The 20,945-nt window shown below is 35.1% G+C and overlaps 1 long non-coding RNA gene across 1 annotated transcript in view; it reads right to left on the bottom strand.

Moving 5' to 3' along the window:
* Positions 1 to 7,365: 7,365 nt before the first annotated feature.
* Positions 7,366 to 20,945, bottom strand: part of LOC116662634 — a 31,881-nt gene continuing 18,301 nt past the window's right edge. The window contains exons 2-3 of the long non-coding RNA XR_004318613.1: positions 11,398 to 11,544; positions 7,366 to 7,424 (exon numbers count right to left, since the gene is read on the bottom strand). This is a non-coding gene — a long non-coding RNA (uncharacterized LOC116662634). The remainder of the gene's footprint in view (positions 7,425 to 11,397; positions 11,545 to 20,945) is intronic.

Below are 20,945 nucleotides of genomic sequence, written 5' to 3'. Positions count from 1 at the left end.
ACTTCTGCTTTGAACCTTGATCTCTCTGTTTAGTACAACTCAGTCAGCTGTAGTCACTCCTTAGGATTCTTCCACCGCCCCCATTCCCATCTGACTCCCTTTCCTTTCTTACAGGAGGTAACCTATATTCTCAAATTGTTGGGCATCTTGCCACGGCCTCTTCATACAACTCTCCACGTTATACGTAACTCATCTCATCTAGTCTCCTTTATAAGATGCTGGTATTTTCTGCTGATGTCCTCAATTCTACTTTTACCCAGTCCAAGCATGAATCTACTCCTCACCCTGACCCAGGATGTAAGATCTTCTTCCCCAAGTTAAGAGGACAAGACTTTGAGAGAGTCCACCAGGCCGTGTTAGAGGTATTTCTCTCAGCCTTTGCTGCTCTGTCCCTCCAACAACATGCTAGATACAGAAGTTCCTAACGAAGTTTGTAGTCTCACCCACCTATCCTCCGTAAGGCAGGGCATGTGTCTCTTCTACACCCACATTCCCCTAAACATATCAATGCTCTACACACTCCCCTGCCCCACTATCTACCCTGACCACCCAGACCACGACTCCAGGCAGCCTCTGAGTTCCAGTCACACTCTCTGATCTTCTTCTCGCAACCACTGACCAAAACTGGCACCATGTGAGTGGGCACAATGCTTTTATGTCATTCACACAGTCTTCCCTAGTCTGTGGTTTATTGTGTAAACCCCCTGCCCAGAGTCCTCCAGGTTTTGCTTTTGATATTCAGAGAACATCTTTGGGAATTCAAACAAAATAAAACAAAACTGTTCTCTCTGAATAAATTCTACCCACTCCTACTCAAAAGAGCTTTGACTTTCAGACTATTGACTTCGCAGTAGATTTTAAAAGTCTACCTGGGAGTTCAAAAGCCAAGAATCTAACTCTTTATTCCCTTTAGATTATTTCTGTGCTTCTCTCAATGGGCAATATGCCTCAGCCTCTCAAATCAGTTCTATTGGGAGGGTCCAGGATGTAAAGAAAAAAGAAGTACATGAAAGGTAATCTCTACCTGGTATTCTTTCAAAAGTTTTACCCAATACATAATAAATGAGGCACTAAAATAAGACAATAGGTTGGAAGATACAGCATTGAAAACATAACCTTCTATGTTAACTTGCAAAGGAATAGAAATAAAACATCTCAGATTTTGTTTCCAAAATGAGGCTTCCCTTCTGACAGGCTTAGCCTCATAAATTTACAATAAAAACAAAAATATGGTTTCACTACTGAAATCTGAAAGAATTCTTATATAAAACAAGGGGTATCCTGGAATATAAAGTTTGCTCTCACAGGTTCATAGAACACGATTAGAATGTCTTTCCTCATAGTTCTAGAACTCAAAGCAACTGAGTCCTAATAATGACCAAGGCATATTTTCCCCTAGATTTAAGGTATTTACATTTAAAATAAAGTAACATCAATGGCTTAGTTCAGGCTTTGCTACTCGAAACATGGTGCATGAACTACAGACAAAGGCATCAATGGGAAGATGTTCGAAATTCAAATTTTCAGGTCCTTCCTCAACCCTAATGAATCAAAATCTGCATTTTAACAGAATGAATCCCTGTGATATGTCGATAGAAAATTTGAGAAACCCTCTGGGCTAGGGTATTTCTCTGTTGGCTTCTCTTCTACAAAAGAGAAAATGGGATGTTTTATTAAATTTATTTAATTACTTACTATAATCAATGAAGTAATTAAGAACTATTTTCTGAAAATAAAAGGTATTTTAATGTCATTTGCATAGCATTCAATGCTGAAATATGTAATTACCTAACAAAGTACACTAATGTTGCTAAATGAGCCAAGCACAATGTGAGAGTGAACCCACACTTTCCATTCTTGAACTGTTTTCAGTGCTAACATGAATTATATCAAGTCCACTGGCAAGTTTAGAATCATGATGCAATTGGATAACTCATTAGTACTATCTGCTCTAAATCATCCTGCTGTGGTTTGAAATAAAGTTCAAATATTTAAACATTTTTCTGAGAGAATTTCCTATGGTTTCACTTTGTGTGTGTGTGTGTGTGTGTGTGTGTGTGGTTGTAAAGCCATCACAAAACTGAATAGTATAAAGTGATAAAAGAAAGCGTCAAAGAAAGCACTGTATTCAAGTCTTCTAAAAATTTCATTGGAACAATTCATACATTAAATGATGTCTTGTTGACGCATATGATGTGCTTGAACATACTATATTTTTAGTTGTTCCATCAAAAATCAGAAACCATGTGCGGCATGCTTTTCAGTAGTCATGATAAAATCTTTCTGTGATCATTTTCCATCATGAACACTCCCTTATGCAGCAATGCATAATCATGTCTCCAGAACCAAAGTGAAACTTGGAGGCAAACAATTATTCAGTAATTTCTAGTGCCAGGTATGGTGTTGGCCCTGGTGGATGCTTATAAATGTTTACTGATGATGATGTCCTATAAAGCTGCCACTATTTGCTATGAATTACCCAGATTGCCTCTTGGAATTGTGAATGTTCTCTAAATAACTCTGAGCTTCATTTTGATTCTTCAACCGTGGCATATATGTCTATCTTGAATAAGTTCCTCCAAACTGCCCCAGAATACCAAATTTTGAAGCCTTAATATGCCATTTCTCTTTTGGCCTTCTAATTCTGTCTCTTAAAATGATAGAGTATTGATGAATTGTGAAGACTGAACCTCAAAATTCAATCTGAATGATTTCTCAGGCAAAAGGCATGGTCTGTTCCAGGCCATCTGTAATCGCTTTGCTTTTGCAGCCCACAGCACACAGCGGTGAGGCAGCTGGTTGGGCTGGGGATAGAACAGAAGGCAGTTACATCACCGTTTACAGCCCTTTCATTAAGTTTACTGATCTAGAAAGAATTACAGCAATGCTACTGGCTCTTCATGGTTCAGTGTATTTCAAGTAACTTGTAGGTGTTTTTCATTCATTATCTCATTTAATCTTAAAAACACCCTATGAGGTAGGTGCTATTATCATCATTATTCACACTTTACAGATGGAAAAACTAGGTAATAAATACTAGATAACAAATAGCTAATAAATACTATAACCAGGATTCAAAACCAAGCTGTCTTTCTCCAAAGTCCTCCTCTTCCCGAAGGCTTTCATTACCATGACATTCACCAAATACAGCTCCCTGACCTAAGCTATCCCACACAAACTTGAATAACACTGTTCACGTGAACAGAATTAACCTCTATATTCTGAAAACAGAAAACTTCAAGCACATATACACTCATAAATACAGGCTTGAAATGGAACTGTCCTGAGTCATAAGCAGTACACATGGAGTGGCACACATCTGGCACCATATAACTACGAAATGTAAATGAAATGAGAATTACTACGCCATTCCTACCGGATCATATCTGATCCCTCACACATCAATGGACATAAACAAATGTACATGAAAGTAAGAATTTGCATTCTCTAGATAGACCATATATGTGCATTCTAATGTGTACGTACAAATGGACCTACACATATAGACCTCCACTGTTAATACATACCACTTTTAGGAACATTTTTACGTAGGAAAACCCTGAGTCCACTTCAGAAATTTGATCATTCCATGTGCATGGACATCAGTAGAGGCTGAAAGCTTATTAGCTGTAATCAAGAAGGTCCTTTTGGAATTATCTTCCTTAGCCTACTTCCAAGGGAAATCATTTGTAGGTTTCTTCAGGGCAACAGTTATCCACCAAGTGCTCAGACTCATCTTCAGATGTTCCAGACCAAATTTACTGTAATCATGATAACTGCTCTTTCAGTCTCCTGATCTTTTAAAATGCTGTACATCTTTTCATCGATTTCCATTTCCTTCGGATAGAGTGAAGACTGAGAAATCATCAAACCCATTTTTCAATGCTATACATCATCAGAAACAATTTTGATAATCATATTATTAGTGTGCATAACCCCATCCTTCAGAACTCTGCTAAGAGTCGTTTAAATATCCTGCTTTTATTCATATGCTCTATTTATATCTACAAATGTCAAAAATTCTAAATGAAGTGTATGAGCCTTGATTGACAAAGAGAGATGGCTCTCTTTTGTAGCAAGTAAAGAACAGTTAATAAAATCCTAGCACCTGCTTAAAATTAATCTGTAAGTCTCTTTAAAATTGTTCTTTAGCTAATTCAGATGACGCACGTTTGGATCTCGGTTCAGGAATAGCTTTTTAAGGCATGATTATTTGGGAGAGAATATTAGATTTATTACCTTTGCTAATGAACACTTAGATAAAAGTGGTATTCTCAAGATGAGTATTCTCAAGAGGTGAACTCTGATTACCATATATTAATTTTCATTTCAGTTCAGAATTATATAAAGAGTGAACCTGGTGGCTTTTACATATAGAGAATGGGCCCTCTCCAAAGTACACTCTGCCATAATTCTCAAGTGTCCCCCGTCACTTTTCTAATGTCACATATCAGGAGAACCAGAATTCATCATCACAGAAGCAATTCTGGAGTTTAAAAAAGCAGTGGATGAACCTTAAAGACACAGGATTTAACTTCAGGTCTTTAAAAAAACATGTGTTCTCTGTTTCAGTGGGATTAAGGGAACTAGCTTTAAGAACGGTCAGTGAATTGGTTGAGATGCCCCTTCCCATATATTCTACACACATTCTAAATTTTTCTGCTCCTTTTTCATAGCAGCATTTAATACAGAGTCAAATGCAATAGAGAATGCAATTCTTTAGTAAATCCAAGGTGCATCTGCATCTCCAATATTTAAGACAACGCCACAGCTTCTTCATACCAAACAGTGCCTCTAGGACTACAGAACTCATATTCTCTGCAGGATATGTACTCGTCCTGAGGAATCTTGGGAAAATAGATATATCAGAAAGCCAGCATAATCAGAATTTTAAGGAAAATTATTTAATCTTCTAACTAACTAGAATGACCAGGGGGAAAAAATTGACTGCCTTCATGAATTCTCAGAACTAGAGGTGCCCTGAGCCATCATACATTGTGATAATTTATGCCAGGATATTTGATGTTCTGGTGGGCACAGGAACTATCAACCTATTGTGCAACATTTGCTGCAACAGAGAAATGGCACATCTGCATGATTAATTAGCTTGTTTATGCTTAATATTTTTGTCCTGTGTATCTTTTTTAAAGAATCTCTTCAAATCGTTAATAGCTTTAGTGAAAGATGATCAAAATTAGCATTAAGCATTTTAACTCTTTTGTGGTAATAAACATACATACAGAAAGATTCACGAAAGTGTAGAGCACAGGGAATTCTCACAAAGGAAACATACCAATGTAAGCAATACTCAATCAAGAAATAGGGTAACATTCAAGTCCCTCACTCCATGTTCCCTCCCAGTAACTACCTCCTCCCTTCTCTCCAAAGGCACTAGAGTTTTAAATAGGTCTGTAAATTCTTTGATCATCTTACCTTCAAAAGGTGGAGCCCAATTCCCTTTACCTTGAGAGTGGACTGAACTAAATGGCAGTGATTTGCTTCTAATACATGGAATCTAGTAGAACTGGCAATGTGCGACCTTGGGCAATACATTATAAAAGGCATTATGCTCCCTCCTCATGTGGGCCCTTGAGTCACTCACTCTGGAGGAAGCCAATCGCCATGCCATGAGAACACTCAAGAAACTCAAGCAGCCCAATGGAGAGAGTCCAAATGGAGAAGAATGAAGGCTTTTGGGCAAAGCCAGTGAGGAATGAAGGTCTTTTAACAAGCTCATGTGAGTGAGCCATTTCAAAACATATTCACCAGCCCCAGTCAAGTCTTCAGATGATTGAAGCTTTGGCATTTGGATGACACTTCATGAGAGACTCTGAGCCAGAATCAACCAAGTAAGCCGCTCCAGAATTCTTGACTCAGAGACTCTATGAGATAATCAATATTTATTGTTGTTTAAAGGCACTAAATTTTTAAGTATTTTGTTTTGCAGCATTATAATTAGTGCAAAAGGTAGTCATTTTCCTGACTGCTAACATCTTAGTTTAATTTAGCATGTTTTTTAAGTTTCTATTTAATCTTCTATTAATCATTGTTATTTATTTTTGTATGTTTAATTTATTTCACTTAATATTATGTTTGTTAGATTTATCCATATTATTACACAGAGCTGTGCTGTGGTTATTTTCTTTGTATTTTTCAAGGCATGAATATACCACAATTTATGTATGCTTTTTACTGATGATGTCTGGTCTATTTTCAGTTTTTTACCATTATAAACAATATTTCTATGAACATTACTATACACATGTTTTGGTACATAAGCAAGGATATATTTAGGGTATGCAAACCTGAGAATAGAATGCTAGGTCATATAATTTGAGAATAGTCAAATTTCATTCTTAGTAACAAACATATTTCCACAGTGGCTGGAAAAATTTACATTTCCATTAGTTCTGTGTGAGAATTTCTATTGTTCTATATCCTTAACAGCAATTGGTATCATCAGGGATAAAGATTTCATCATTTTTTCCAACTTAAAATTTATCCCATAAAGACATATGCAATTCATATATCTGATAAAAGAACTGTATTATGAGTATGTAAAGAATTTTTACAAATCAACGGAGGAATGTAAATGAAAACAAATCAAATTTTTAAATGATCAAAAGACCTGAAAAGGAATTTTTAAAAAGAGAACATCAAATGACCAAAAAATATAAAAAGATATTTAGCATTAACAGTAATCAGGAGGGAAGTGCAAATTAAAATCACAATGCTATCCCTACTATTACACACCCACTAAACAGGCTAAAATTCAAAAGAACAAGTTTAGGCAAGAATGTGAAACAAATGGAATTCTTACACATTGGCAGTGGATGCAAGGTGGTACAATAACTTTGTAAAATTGCTTATCATTTTATTTGAAAGTTAAACACATAGTTACTTATGATTGGTATTCTACTCCTACATATTTATAGTATAGAAGTAAAAGCATATATCCACAAGAAAAAAATATAAATAATTATTCATTGCAGATTCATCCATAATTTTTCAAAAATTGAAAAAATAATCCTAAAGGTCTATCACAACAGAATGGGTAAGTAAGTTGTGGTTTATTCATGCAGTGAAATAGTACTCAACTATAATGTTGTACGTTTTATGTACAACATAAATGACTCCCAACACATTGTACTGGATGGAAGAAGTCAAATACAAAATGAGTATGATTTCATTTATGTGATATTCAGTAGCAGACAAAATTAATCGATGGTAATTGTATTAGTTTGCCAGGGCTGCCAAACATCACAGATTAACTCAATTAAATAATGGAAATTTATTTCTCACATTTTTGGAGGCTAGAAGTCCAAGATCAAGATGTCAGCAGGTTTGGTTTTTTCTGCGGTCTCTCTCCTTGGCTTGCAGATGGCCACTTTCTCACTGTGTCCTCATATGGTGGCCCTTCCATGCTACATGTTGGGATATAAATTTAAAAAACAGTTTCAATAAGTCTTGCATATTTTAACTGGAAGAACTTCAGAAAAACTTGTTTCCCTTTTTTCATCCAAATCCAACTACTCTAACCTCTTGAAAGAGGAAAAAAAATAATAAAAGTTCATCAAAAAGAAAGCATTAGTTTATTTCTTTTAATAAATTTGTAAGTCATTCTAAAAGATTGTGTTCTAAAAATAAGAAGAAAGAAAAATATGACATAAAACTTTTTCTCCTAAGTCATATATTTGTTTACATAATAAGATAATTTCATACCACCAGGCTTAAAAGAGATAACATCATGTTTACACCATGCTTTGGAATCTATATAATTAATGATGTCTGTGAAAACTCTTATTCCAATGGTAGGTAAAAGGATCCCAAAATCTGGACTTTCCTGCAATTAATTATCCTTTCTCAAGTTTCAACAGATGAGTCCTAATAAAGTACTGGTAAATTATAACGTAACAAGTAAGTGATGTATAATAAGACCTTTTAAAAATACTTTCCCACACACGTATGTTTCAAAGGCACATGAGAAGTCCCACAAACTCTGTCATATTTAACATCATAGCAAACAGGAAAGGAGAAATAGCTTAAGTACAAAATGGATTAGCTGACTATTTTTTTATATAAAAATGCAGGTGTCCAAAAAAAGTACTGTATTAACATGACTGTGAACTCTAGAACATCAAGACCTACAATTTAGGCAGACTCTATCTCTGCTCAGTAAATGTTACTTTGCGAAAAGAAAGAAAAGTATCCATCTTTAACAAAAGAATAGATGATTAATTAATCATTATAAATAACCTCCCAGATACATAATTTCTTATTTTCTTCTACTTGGTGATCCACAGTGTTCTAGGTACTGTGGGTACAGACGTGAACAAAACAAAGTTCCTGCATTCATGGAGGTGGCATGCAAGTGCAATAAATGATGATAGGATAGGATAGGATATAGGATATATATATGTGTACATTTAAATTAGGTAAAACTGAAAAAAAGTTGAAGAACATTTTAAAAAATAAAGCAGGTAGGAAAGGATAAATTTGGGAGCTTAAGATTTGTAAATATTAGCCACTATATACAAAAATAGATTTAAAAAAACAAAATCTCTTCTGTATAGCACAGGGAACTATATTCAATATCTTATAATACCTTTAATGAAAAAGAATATGAAAACGAATATACGTATGTATATGCATGACTGGGACATTGTGCCGTACACCAGAAACTGACACATTGTAACTGACTATACTTCGAGAAAGAAAGAAAGGAAGGAAGGAAGGAAGGAAGGAAGGAAGGAAGGAAGGAAGGAAGGGTGGAAGGAAGGACGGGTGGAAGAAGGGAGGAAGGAAAGGGGATAAAGAAAAAATGATGGATGGGAGAGGACACAACTTTAGGGGGCAAAGGGGAGGTTAGAAATATTTTCTTTGGAAAGAGTAAAATCTGAGTTGCAACATGGGGGAAAAAGTAAGAAATTAAGCTGAGCTCTGACAAGACCTCTTAGGGAAGAGCATTTCAGGCACAAGGAAGAGCAAGTAAAGAGGCTCAGAACAGTAAAGGTGCTTTTGCTTCTGAGGAACTGCCAGAAAGGCATTTGACTGGAGCAGAGATTATCAGTGGGGAGACAATGAAGATGGTGAGCTATACAAGGGTCAGATTATGGAAAACCTTTTTTATGTCATATTAGGAAATTTGGAATTCATTCTCAGTGTGATGGGACCTCACTGTGGTTTCTCACAAAATCTGATTAATCTTTTTAAAACATCACTGTTTACAGTGAGTATAACAAATAAGGGGGTGAAAGTTGAAGCTCTAAGAAGAAGAGTCAGGAGGTCACTATAGAAAAGAGGTGATGGACTGAACCTTCAGAGATTCGGTCCTCTCAGGTGGGTAAGGTACCTGCCAGGAAGGACCTCACCCCTCTCCACGTTACATATGCAAATTGATGCCTGTGAGAGTCAGGTGCTTGGTCAATGTTACATTATCTTACTGCTATCAGGTCCCACACCGTTAGAAAGATGTTACTCTTGCTCCTGAAATGTGCTTCCTCAGTGCACTCTAAAAAGAGTGATCGAGGAATCCTGAAGCTTCATCATCACTGTGTTCTAAAATCTCAATAGATAAGACCAGGGTTTTGTTGTGTTTGTTTTTTACAGCAGTGTACTCAACTGTTATTTTCAAGAGATCAATAACAATACCATTTAAAATATTTGTAAAATACATTTTCAACTACAGCATAACAATGAACATTTCTCAGTACCTGAATTTTCAAGAAATACTCTGAACATAATGAAATCATTTCCATTAACATCGCATTAATTCTGCTTTGAAGAGTTGGGGAAGGGACTGCAGGGTTCCATTCCCCTCAGCTCTCCGTGTTATGCACCTGGACTCGGCCTGAGTATTTGGTAGATGCAGAGAGAATAATTGAGGATTATGTTTATCCTTTCTGTTGACATCTGGAATAAACCCCAGGCAAAAGTCAGCAGCCGCTGATTCCAATAAGTATAGTTCCTCTGACAATGCAATTGAATATCTTTCCTTTTTTAAAGATGTAAAGTCTCTTTCTAATCCATCATGTTTTTACCACATCTAAGCTTTGCTACATAACTTACATGTTGTGAAGTTGTTCAAACAATATTGTAAGTACTTCCTGAATTTCTAATAAATATATAGTTATTAAAAAAACAGTATTTCTCAACAGCCCAATTTTGGTAGCTTCACACATGCTGGAAACACCTGCCAACTACTTCTGCAGCCACCTTGTTTCCTAACACTGTATAGTTTAAATATTCGATGTATTATTCATGAAGCATTCCTAATTGACATTTGTTATTCAGATGAACTGCAAAGCTATGGATCTTCCTTAAAAAGCATGTCATCTGGCTTGTACGAGATGAGAATCAAATTCAAATATTTTTCTTCTTTCATCTTTTCTTTCCTTCCTTCCTTTCTTCTTTCTTCTTAATTAGTTAGTTATTTTTGGCAAGTAACGTTCATTTGTATTTGTGACTGGTAATATACAGCTTCCATCTCCTAAATCCCCTCAACTCTCTACAGTATCCCCCGGTCTCCTAAAAGGCCAAAAGGGATTCTGGCCACCAAGAACCATCTTCAAAGTGCTTTTGACAAGGTTCTTGCATCTCAGCTGCCTGCTGTGTGAAGCAGCAAAGTATTCAAAGCACATGAGAGAAAGAGAGAAAGAAAAATGCATTTGAAAGAATTGACATAGCAGCCACATAATTGTGTTTAAGTAGTTACATTTTGCCAGAACTATGTAAAACACTAATCCAAATCATAAATTCCTTGTCGTAAGACCTTATATTCCAGTCATTTTTAATAAAGACATCATGTTTTTAATCTTCTACTCTTTTTTTTTTTGGTCAAACATACACTGCTTCCATGGTATGGATACTGCATGCTCTCAGCACACTGGTACGGCATAATTAACTGCCTTGACCAAGATTCCTTGAGAAACCTCAGACAGGTAAACCCAGCCCCACAGAAAAACAGTTTCCTACAGCACCATCACTAAGTCTCAAATCACAACGGAGAAAACTATCCTCAGCTTTCTAGGAGTGCTTCATTCACTGCTCTAGAGTAAATACTTACTCATCGTAAGTTTACATATATGTGTGTATGTATATGTACATAAATAATTTATTGCTAATACTGACTTTTAGAAAGTCATATTGAAACCTTCCTAAATAGATACATACACAAGTGACTAAATCAATGTTTTCTCATTTTTCCTTCATTGTTTTGTCATAGTTAGATGTCTTTCTATTTTAAAGTAGGTTTTTTAAAAGGTGTCAATACCCAGTAGTCTATCACACCACATCAAAGTCATTTTTTCATAAACAGAGAGAAAAATGCCTTGGAGGGTGAAAAAAAAAAAGCACTATATTATAATCATGGTTTGACACTGATTCTGTTGAACTTACATAATCACCAAACTTTATTGTTAGGAGTCCTCCGTTACCTAAAGGGGCCTCATTAACCTGTGTGATCAGACAGGAAAACACAGTAGCAAACAATATAATTTTCGTCCTTTGCCACGTTCTTCTTGTCATTGCTGAAGGCACCGCATCCTGACATGGGATAAAAGAAAACAAAATGGAATCTGAATTTCAAGTGAAGAAAAATAACAAAACGTTGTGATTATAAGGCTTCATTTCTAAAGTTCACATGAATGAAACTAATCCCCTGGTATTGATTTAAAAGGAAATTCATATTAGGAAGGATCATATTTAATTTTAGGCTACACATTGAAGTGATGAAAGACATTTTCTTCAGAAGAGTTGTTATGAAAAAATGTACTTAAAAGACACTGATACTGAAGCACTGTGGAGAATTTAGCAAATTAGCTTGACTTATTTTTGCCTTATTTCTTCAAAAATGTTGACATTATATTTTATGCAAAATTTAAAATATTATAATACCTAATTTTAAAACAAAATCGATACACCTTTGTTTCCTCTGTCCCATGAAGGTTACTATTTTTCTAGAAGACTTGGACGGCGTAGCTATAGATTTAGAGTTAGGTTTGACAAATTTAAAGGATGCTGCATTTAGTTCCTAGAGGGAAGTGGTATGTGATGAGCAGGACTGGGAATGTTAACCCTACTCCCAGATCCAACTTTAGCACCGGCAACGCCTGGATGGAACAACGTATTTTCCTGTAGTGGCTTCTTCTGTCTAAAGTAAAATCAGAACAACTATTTACTTTACAGTGAACTTAATGCTTTGTTATTTTTTAAATGGGCAAATAATCTTAAGGGAAAGGAAAAGGTATCACACACACAAAAATATGGCAAACAAGTAAATCTATATTTAGGGCTAATTTTTACACAACTCATCATCCACAAAAAACTTGAGACTGCTTGTACTATTAACATATACAAAACCAGATGCAGCATTTTTTTAAACATTTTTTATTGATTTATAATCATTTTACAATGTTGTGTCAAATTTCAGTGTAGAGCACAATTCTTCAGTTATACATGAACATATATATATTCATTGTCACATTTTTTTCGCTGTGAGCTACCATAAGATCTTGTATATATTTCCCTGTGCTATACAGTATAATCTTGCTTATCTATTCTACAATTTTGAAATCCCAGTCTATCCCTTCCCACCCCCCGCCCCCTTGCCAACCACAAGTTTGTATTCTATGTCCATGAGTCTGTTTCTGTTTTGTATTTATGCTTTGTTTGTTTGTTTGTTTTTTAGATTCCACATATGAGCGATCTCATATGGTATTTTTCTTTCTCTTTCTGGCTTACTTCACTTAGAATGACATTCTCCAGTGACATCTATATTGCTGCAAATGGCATTATGTTGTCTGTTTCTATGGCTGAAGAGTATTCCATTGTATAAATATACCACCTCTTCTTTATCCAGTCATCTCTTGATGGACATTTAGGCTGTTTCCATGTTTTGGCTATTGTAAATAGTGCTGCTATGAACATTGGGGTGCAGGCGTCATTCTGAAGTAGGGTTCCTTCTGGATGTATGCCCAGGAGCGGGATTCTGGGTCATATGGTAAGTCTATTCCTAATCTTTTGAGCTATCTCCATACTGTTTTCCACAGTGGCTGCACCAAACAGCATTCCCACCAGCAGTGTAGGAGGGTTCCCTTTTCTCCACAGCCTCTCCAGCCAGATGCAGCATTTTTAATAATTTAACTCAAATCAGACTGCTTAAGTTCAAATCCCATCTCTGACAATTATTATATGGTGACCTTCAGGAAATTAACTTTTCGGCATGTTGATTTCCTTGTGTGAGAAAAATCAATCTCTTTTATAACTCATTTAGATGATAAAAGTTGTCATAATATATTTGAAAGTACTTAGAGCAGTGCCAGCTTGTTGTAAAACACTAGTAGACATTCCAGCTACGATTATCATTGTACTAACGCATATAGAACAAGTTAGTTATACCATAAACCCATGCAATCAGGCAATGAAAATGAAAATGGAAATTTGAAAAAGTGAAAAAGTAAGATTCTATGTTCATTTTTACTCAACAAAAGAAACTAATATGCAAAGTTCTATTTATTATCTTTATTAAACTTACATCTTCTATAAATGTTCTAAAATCCATCAAATTCTATCATTTCATGCCCTCCTTATTCTTTTACTTCAAATAAGTTCCCTCTCACCCCCTCAAAAATTAAATAAAATAAGTTGCTAAGAAGCTTAATCAAATCTAAATGGTTTCTATGTCTGAGATGGTAGACAAGGGAAGACAAATGACAATCTTATGCTTAGAACTATAAGAGTAAATTCACATGCTTTAAATCCAGTCCCATAGAAAGCATATTTATACCTTTCAAATTTGACTTCAACAAAGCGCCTTCCAGAGTTTTGCTTAATATTCTAATCATAGTGTTACACATGTGCTTACTGGTTTGTTAGGACTTATCCAGGAAGCTCTTCTCAGCATGCTTATAAATTTTGTGATTATTATTATTTGGGACCAAAGCCTAGATCTGAAGGAAGCATGGAAAGGTAAGACCAATATTTACTTCCTAAACAAGTTTAAAAAAAAAAAAAAACTTATTTCAGAGATTTTCCAAGCATCATAGCCTTTAGCTTTAAATTCAAATTGTATTTTTATGTTAACATATATATTGGAATTAGAACATTCAGTTATTTATTTAGCTGACTTTAAAAGTCAGAAATTTATTAACTCATTTATTTCCTTAGTTACATAAAATTTTTTAACCTCTTCTAACAGATACGTTTACCACATCTAAATAGAGGACAACTGTTTATTTTTCTTAATAATTTTTATTTATATTCACTACCATGTCTACCTTCAGTAATCACTCAGCACCAAGAAAATATACACCCACTTGTTTCTACTCCCAGTTAATTTGCTCCGAAGAGATATATCACAGGTTGAAAATTCACCTGGTATTGTAGAGACCAAACTTCCCTAAAAGACCCAATGCCAGATGTACAACAATATGACCTCTACAATACAAACTATCAAGGGATGACAAGCTCAAATACTCTGAAATCAGAAGCAGAAGCTTGACTTTATTGGCAAAACATTTTTAATTATACTAGGTATCTCGTCCATGATAGAATTCAACTTCAACATCATCATCCACTACAGAGTCACAATGATAAACACCAAAAAAGATTAATATCCAGCCTGTCATTCGAGTAGCTCAAAAAACACCTACATTTGTAACTATTTCATGCCTTTATAAATTTTACTCCGGAGAAACTACTTTCCTCAAGGACAATGCAGTAAACAGGATGCTCTTAAACGTAAATGTATGCTGTTTATAACCTTTATTGTCTTGGTCATACTTTTCAATCTGTATATTCACCTTAAACTAGTCAGATATTTTAAAAATTTCTAATATAAAAATGTGGTTATGAAAATAAAAGCAGAAATTTCCACACACACAAAAAAATGGACAAGAATGTTCATAGCAGCATTACTCCTAATAGCCAAAAAGTAGAAACTACCTAAACATCAATCAACTGATGAATTAATAAACAAATGTGGCATATCTGTACAAAATGGAATGAAATACTGATACATGGTACAACAAGGGTGAACACTGAAAACATTTTGCTAGGTGAAAAAAGCCAGTCACAAAAGACCATACACTATAGGATTCCATTTATATGAAATTCCCAAAATAAGCAAAACAATAACCATAGGTAACAGTGGTCCCCCAGGGATGGCACTGAAGGCAGGGTTGTTGGAAAATGGGGATTGTTCTAAAAGTGATTGTGGGGATGGTTGCATAAGTGTGTGACTATACCAAAAAACATCAAATTATACAATTCAAATCTGTGAATTATATACGTGGGTTGTATCTTAACAAAGCTGTTTTTAAAAAGTCATAGCAAACTTCAGCAATACTTCCACTATGTTTACAGTCTGTCTTCCCTCCAACTGAAGGACATTCTTTCAGAATGAAGCTTTCTAATCAGACATCTGAAGTTAATGATCCTCTAGCCCTTCCCCCTTAGAGATGACTCAAAGGGATAAAGGGACTAGCTCATAATTACACAGCTAGGTGGCAACAACTAGAACCCAAAGATTCCTTTATCAAGCTTTGGCCAATATCAGCAAAGTTTCTTGTTTGCTTCTTCTGAAATGGATTTGTACCTACTGTAAGTATTCTCTGACAATCATTTTGTTATATTATGACCACTTTCTTTCTTAAATATGTGTTATTTATTTTTAAAATACTTTACAATATATTACAATATGATACTTAGAATAAAATATATAAATTAACTATCTTCTTTCTTGGACTTTTATTTAATGGAATAGCCTCACTTTCTATGTGGTATTTAGGTCTTTTACATTCAAAATTCAACCATGTTTAGGTAACTGTAAAATTTTTAATATCTTTTTAACAAGTAGAGGATGTCAAGAAATGATTTAATTTATAAATATACACACTATTTTTTTTTCTTTCCTTCTTTGCTTGCTTAAGAACAGTCCTTTAAATAATTGGTGCTTTAAAATTTTTTTCCAGTATCAATTTGACAGTAATAATTCATGTCATTTTGACTAAAGCTATGGGTTTTTTTTTTTTTAATTTGGTATTTGAATCACTGAAAATGGTTTATCCAGGGTCATCTTCTTGACTTAATACTCAAGGCTCTAAAACATAACACCCACGTGGGAGCTGCAGATGTCTCATTGCTCATATCCTGATAGACTGTCCACTGAAAGATGGATCTGTCTTCCACCCCTAAGAAATTCTAAGTTTTCCCTTTCCTCTTTAATTCTTCAGAGAACAGCTTTTATTGCACCCTCTTCCCCTTTATTTTAATCACTTTACCTCTCATATTTCTCTCCCACCCATTTCCTAAACAATCTCCCTTGGTAGACTTTCTTCCCATGTGAACAATTCATCTTAGCTTTTCCCTACAAGGTGTCACAATTTTCTCTCCAAGATATTGAGGAATACCTATTCCACATTTAGAAATAAAATAACTGACACACAAAGATCATTAACAACGTTATCATGATTAGTTAACAATAAGTCTAAACGTAGAGCCCAGTTCTTACTTGAGATCTGCTGTGGACGTTCAAGTGACATTGCTTAATACAAACCTAAGAAATCGGGTTTGCATTTCACCAAAGCAGACAGAAACACTGAAAAGCAATCGAATACATCATCACAGTCTATAAAACCTATTACAATGGTGCATGCTATGTACAATATTTTTTCTTTGTTAAGCTTACTCATAATTAGGATGCATGCATTTTGAATATTTTTGAAAACTTCTCCACTAACCCTGGTATACTTTGCACAATCATTTCAGGTGGAAGAATGTCTTCTTCCTTTTGACACCACACTATGTTATCTAACATGGAACCTAGCATTTTTCTGCCTCATATTTTATGTATGTTTTGTCTCTTTTACTTAAAAAAAAATTCTTGAGGGTAGAATCCACATCTGAGTCTTTTTTCTCTAACCAACGATCCTAGGCAATTCACTGTCACCCAATAAAGCTCAGTATTCTTTGTAGGGGCACATGTTCCTATCCTCTTCACAGCCTATGGAGTTGTTACACAGCTATGAAGTAAATTTCAAAGTTGCCGTTATTTTTGAGCTATGAGAACCTAAATTATTTTCCCTATTAACTAAATTAAATAAGAAAAATTATTGTCAGAATTAGGGGAGAAACCTTGTCTTTGCATCTTGCGATGAAACCCAGTTACATCAGAGGAGACCTCTTAAAGATCCAAAATATTACTGCATCCAATCATTTTTTTCAGTGCTTTTCGTATCAAATTTGTTCTTCAGAGACCACATTGAACAAAATGGACCCGTGCATTTCCCCCGAATGAGAGACAGCAAGGATCACAAGTGAAAGGCAGACAATCTATCTGCAGAAGTACCACCACTCATTTAACCAAAATTCAGATTCCTAAGGAACTCAGTAATCCATGAGTTACTTTGCCAACAAAAGCTAACCTTTCCGTAAACACAGATTTTTGCTTTAGGAACTTCATAGACATTTCATACCAAGTGGTTCCAATGCAGTGTGTCAGACAAGACTGTGTAAGAGCCTGACCCAATATGAAAAGAGTAAATATACACTTAAAGCAAATAATTCAACAAAGCTCATTTTTCATGATTTTTTCACAGATATATATTTAAATATATTTAAATAAAGGACTTTACCTATTGTAATTCTTCCAAATAAATTTGATTAATAAAGTAGAATAAGGGGTATACATTGCATTTATAGACTGAACTCTAATATCAAACCTACATTTGAATTCACGCCCCACTACTTATCAACTGTGAGACACTGGGCAAATTCAGCAACTTCTCTCTTCTCTATTTTCTTATCTGAAAAATGAAGTGAATAATTGTACCTACTTTTGTACCTACCTAATAAGGTTATATGGCTTAAAAGAAATACTGCTTATGAAGGGTTTAGTACTGGCACATAATTTAAAATTTTAGATATTTTTAAAACAGAAATATCATACAATAACATGGATAATTAAGTTTTGATATTTTCTTTATTTCAATTGCCTTTTGATGTTTCAAAAACAAAAATATATTATTTACTAAGAGAATCTCAAAATGTTACTACTTTAGAAAATAATATATCATTATAAGCAACACATTAAAATCTTAATTTTAACAGAACATGACTCACTCAGATAAGACCCAAAGTTTTAATGTTGTCATAGGAAAGGGGCTACTTCCATATCCCTGGGCAAAGAACAATCACCTATATTGAAGAACATGATATTCATCTGTTTTACTCTATCAAATAGGTTGGTGGAGGGAATGGGAGTAAGGAGCGGTTACAGAAAAGACAGGAAACCCTCTCAGGTAGCCAGATTAACACATGAAAACCTTTGTATAGATCTGGTCACCAAACCATACTGTGCTTCCATATGAACTAACTGAATATATGCATAGAATCTGTATTTTAATCACCAGAAGATTCAGACAATTATCAGCAATTTGAAGGCAGAACAATTTCTTAGAAGGTGGCAGGAATCCAGCTGTGCAAATCAAGTTAAGAAGTAAAACTCCAGTCTTTTGGAGGTGAAAGTAAGAGGGGGAATGAAAACTGCCAAGAATCCAACTCTTCGAGGCCACTGCGTGAAGTCCAAGGCAGAAATGCAGACATAGAGGAAATACAGGATTAGGGTAAGGACTAGGTCTTGGGGTAATATCCCATAAGGTCATTTGATGATAAGTCTCAAAAACTGAACCTTCTCAAATTCCTCCTGCCCAAGATGAGGAATAGCCCAAAGACAGCAACCGAGCTACTCCTAGGGGTAAAAGCCAAAAGGCTCCAATTTGAGAAGACAGACTTCAATGTCTGATGACTTGCCCAGGAAGGGAAAGACTTCTTTGCAGAACACTGAGCAATGAGAAGAATACTAGCAGCATCTAGTGGCCCACCTGTGTAAGTGCCCCTGGAGCTAGGTCCTACGATCGAAGGAGCGAGATCCTAAAGAAACACAGTGAACTACTGCAGGATTTTAATGGATTTCTTATTTCTGGGGGAATAACAGTGGAAATAGGGTAATTGTCTAGACTACCATGTTCAAAGCATTGTGGTGAACAAAGAAGCATAAGATGTCCAAAGAGTTTAGTATAACTGTATTCGTCCTGCACAGTAGACCCAGTTAGACCAAAATCAGTAAAAATCATGGCTAAATATATTGCTCTTTTCATATTCTTGATCAACCAATATGTAGAGTATTAAAGTAACGAAGAAGTAATTTCGAGAGACTAACATGACACATGACAAATTTCCTGCTCTCAAAGTAGATACGGCTACAGAGCCTACTTAGATTCCATTTCTGTACCTATACCTGGCATTTTTAGCCACCTTCGTGCAGTAGCAGTTCCATAGTGTAACATTAAACGGATGACGAATTTTTCACTGTTTGCTATTTACTCACCTGTCTAAACCATTTATCCTATGTCTATGGAGATCAAACATAGTTTATGCTAAAGAGTTCTGAAGAGTTGCTGATATAAATCATTCAGAAGAATTATTCTATCACGGAGACAACTCTATGACAATTTTGCCAAATATCTGTGCATAAAAGGATATAGGTATGCTTTTTTCAAAGGAATGCACATTTTAAATTGTCAAAATGATCTTAAAGGAATGAAAGCAGCTTCTTGAAAAAGAAGTGTCTAATAACTGAAAAAAAAATTAATTAAGCTCCCCTTTAAAGGTAGAAAAGAAATGGACATTACGTGACTTCTCATTCACTTGACTGTTTTTAAAATATTAAGGAGTTATTTAAATCTTGCCCCTAAGTGCTTACTTAGAATTTCGCTTTGATAACTAAGAGTCACTCCTTTTCTGAATGCAGCATAGTTGCAAGTTTCTCTTTAAAGCCTTTTTCAAGGCAGTTCTTTTTATTCACAGCTCACTTCTCTTCTTTTCTTAATTAGTAGCTTGAATGTGATTTTCCTTTTTTTAAATTGAGCAGGCTGTGTAGCTAAATGGTGTTTTTGACATTCCTGCACTGGGGACAGATTCAAGACGAAGGCAGAAGACAATAGAGATTGACTACATACTTCATGGCCCTAAACCAAGGAAAATGCTGGTAATTACAGGAATTCGGCATCACTTTGTCTCTTGGCATCTGTACTTGGAAAAACAATGAAATAATCATGGACAAATATGATGTGAAATGTGTTTATGGAGCAGCATGTTTTATTAACACTGAGCACTGCAGAGAGATAAGCACCACTTGCTAATTTTACAATTTCTATGAACTGTGGCAATTAAGCCTAATAATTCTTTAAAGACTGTAACAAAGATGAGTCCATTTTGTACTGCATTTTAGAGGGAAAAAATGAGCAGGGTGCTAAGGTTCAGTTTGGTAGTATGCGCCTGTGCAATTTTGTACTTTTCCTATCTGGTATGATTTGAAAATGGAAACATTTCCTAACACGCTAGTCTTATACTTAAGGATTTCCTGAGCTCACATTTTTCTTTTTTGCTAGTTTTTTCTTTTTGTTGTTGTTGTGGAAACTATTCCTTAGGGGTCTTTTGTATCTTAGATGTTAATTTTATAGAGTGTTACTGAACACCACAGGTGGCCATCAGGAAACAATAAGTCTAACTGAATAAAGCATTGACTGTATTGTTTCTTCCAGAATAGTCATTTTTCCATTACAGATTCTTCCCAGTAACAACCAAAAAAGCCGCTGATTGTTTTTCATCTTTTGATGAAAAACTGGGGGAGGTTTGTTAGAGCGCTGAGCAGAGCAAAACTGCGTCTTCCACTGCCTTAGCCCAAAGATGACAGGTTCAGACTGGATAGCAAAACCACCAGAACTTGCACTGAGGATTAAAAACACAAACAGACAAGAACTGAATTACTGATCATTAATAAAGGTTTATGTTAAGGAAAATTTTAATATATTTTAGTTTATTCCCTATGGGGGAAACAAGACATTTCAATTAATTAATAGAAAATAGTGTGTCATCTATTTTCT

Source organism: Camelus ferus, chromosome 3, assembly GCF_009834535.1.
Source record: "Camelus ferus isolate YT-003-E chromosome 3, BCGSAC_Cfer_1.0, whole genome shotgun sequence".
NCBI lineage: Eukaryota > Metazoa > Chordata > Mammalia > Artiodactyla > Camelidae > Camelus > Camelus ferus.
The sequence above is the reverse complement of the archived record's forward strand: the minus strand, read 5'-3'. Positions and strand labels throughout refer to the sequence as shown.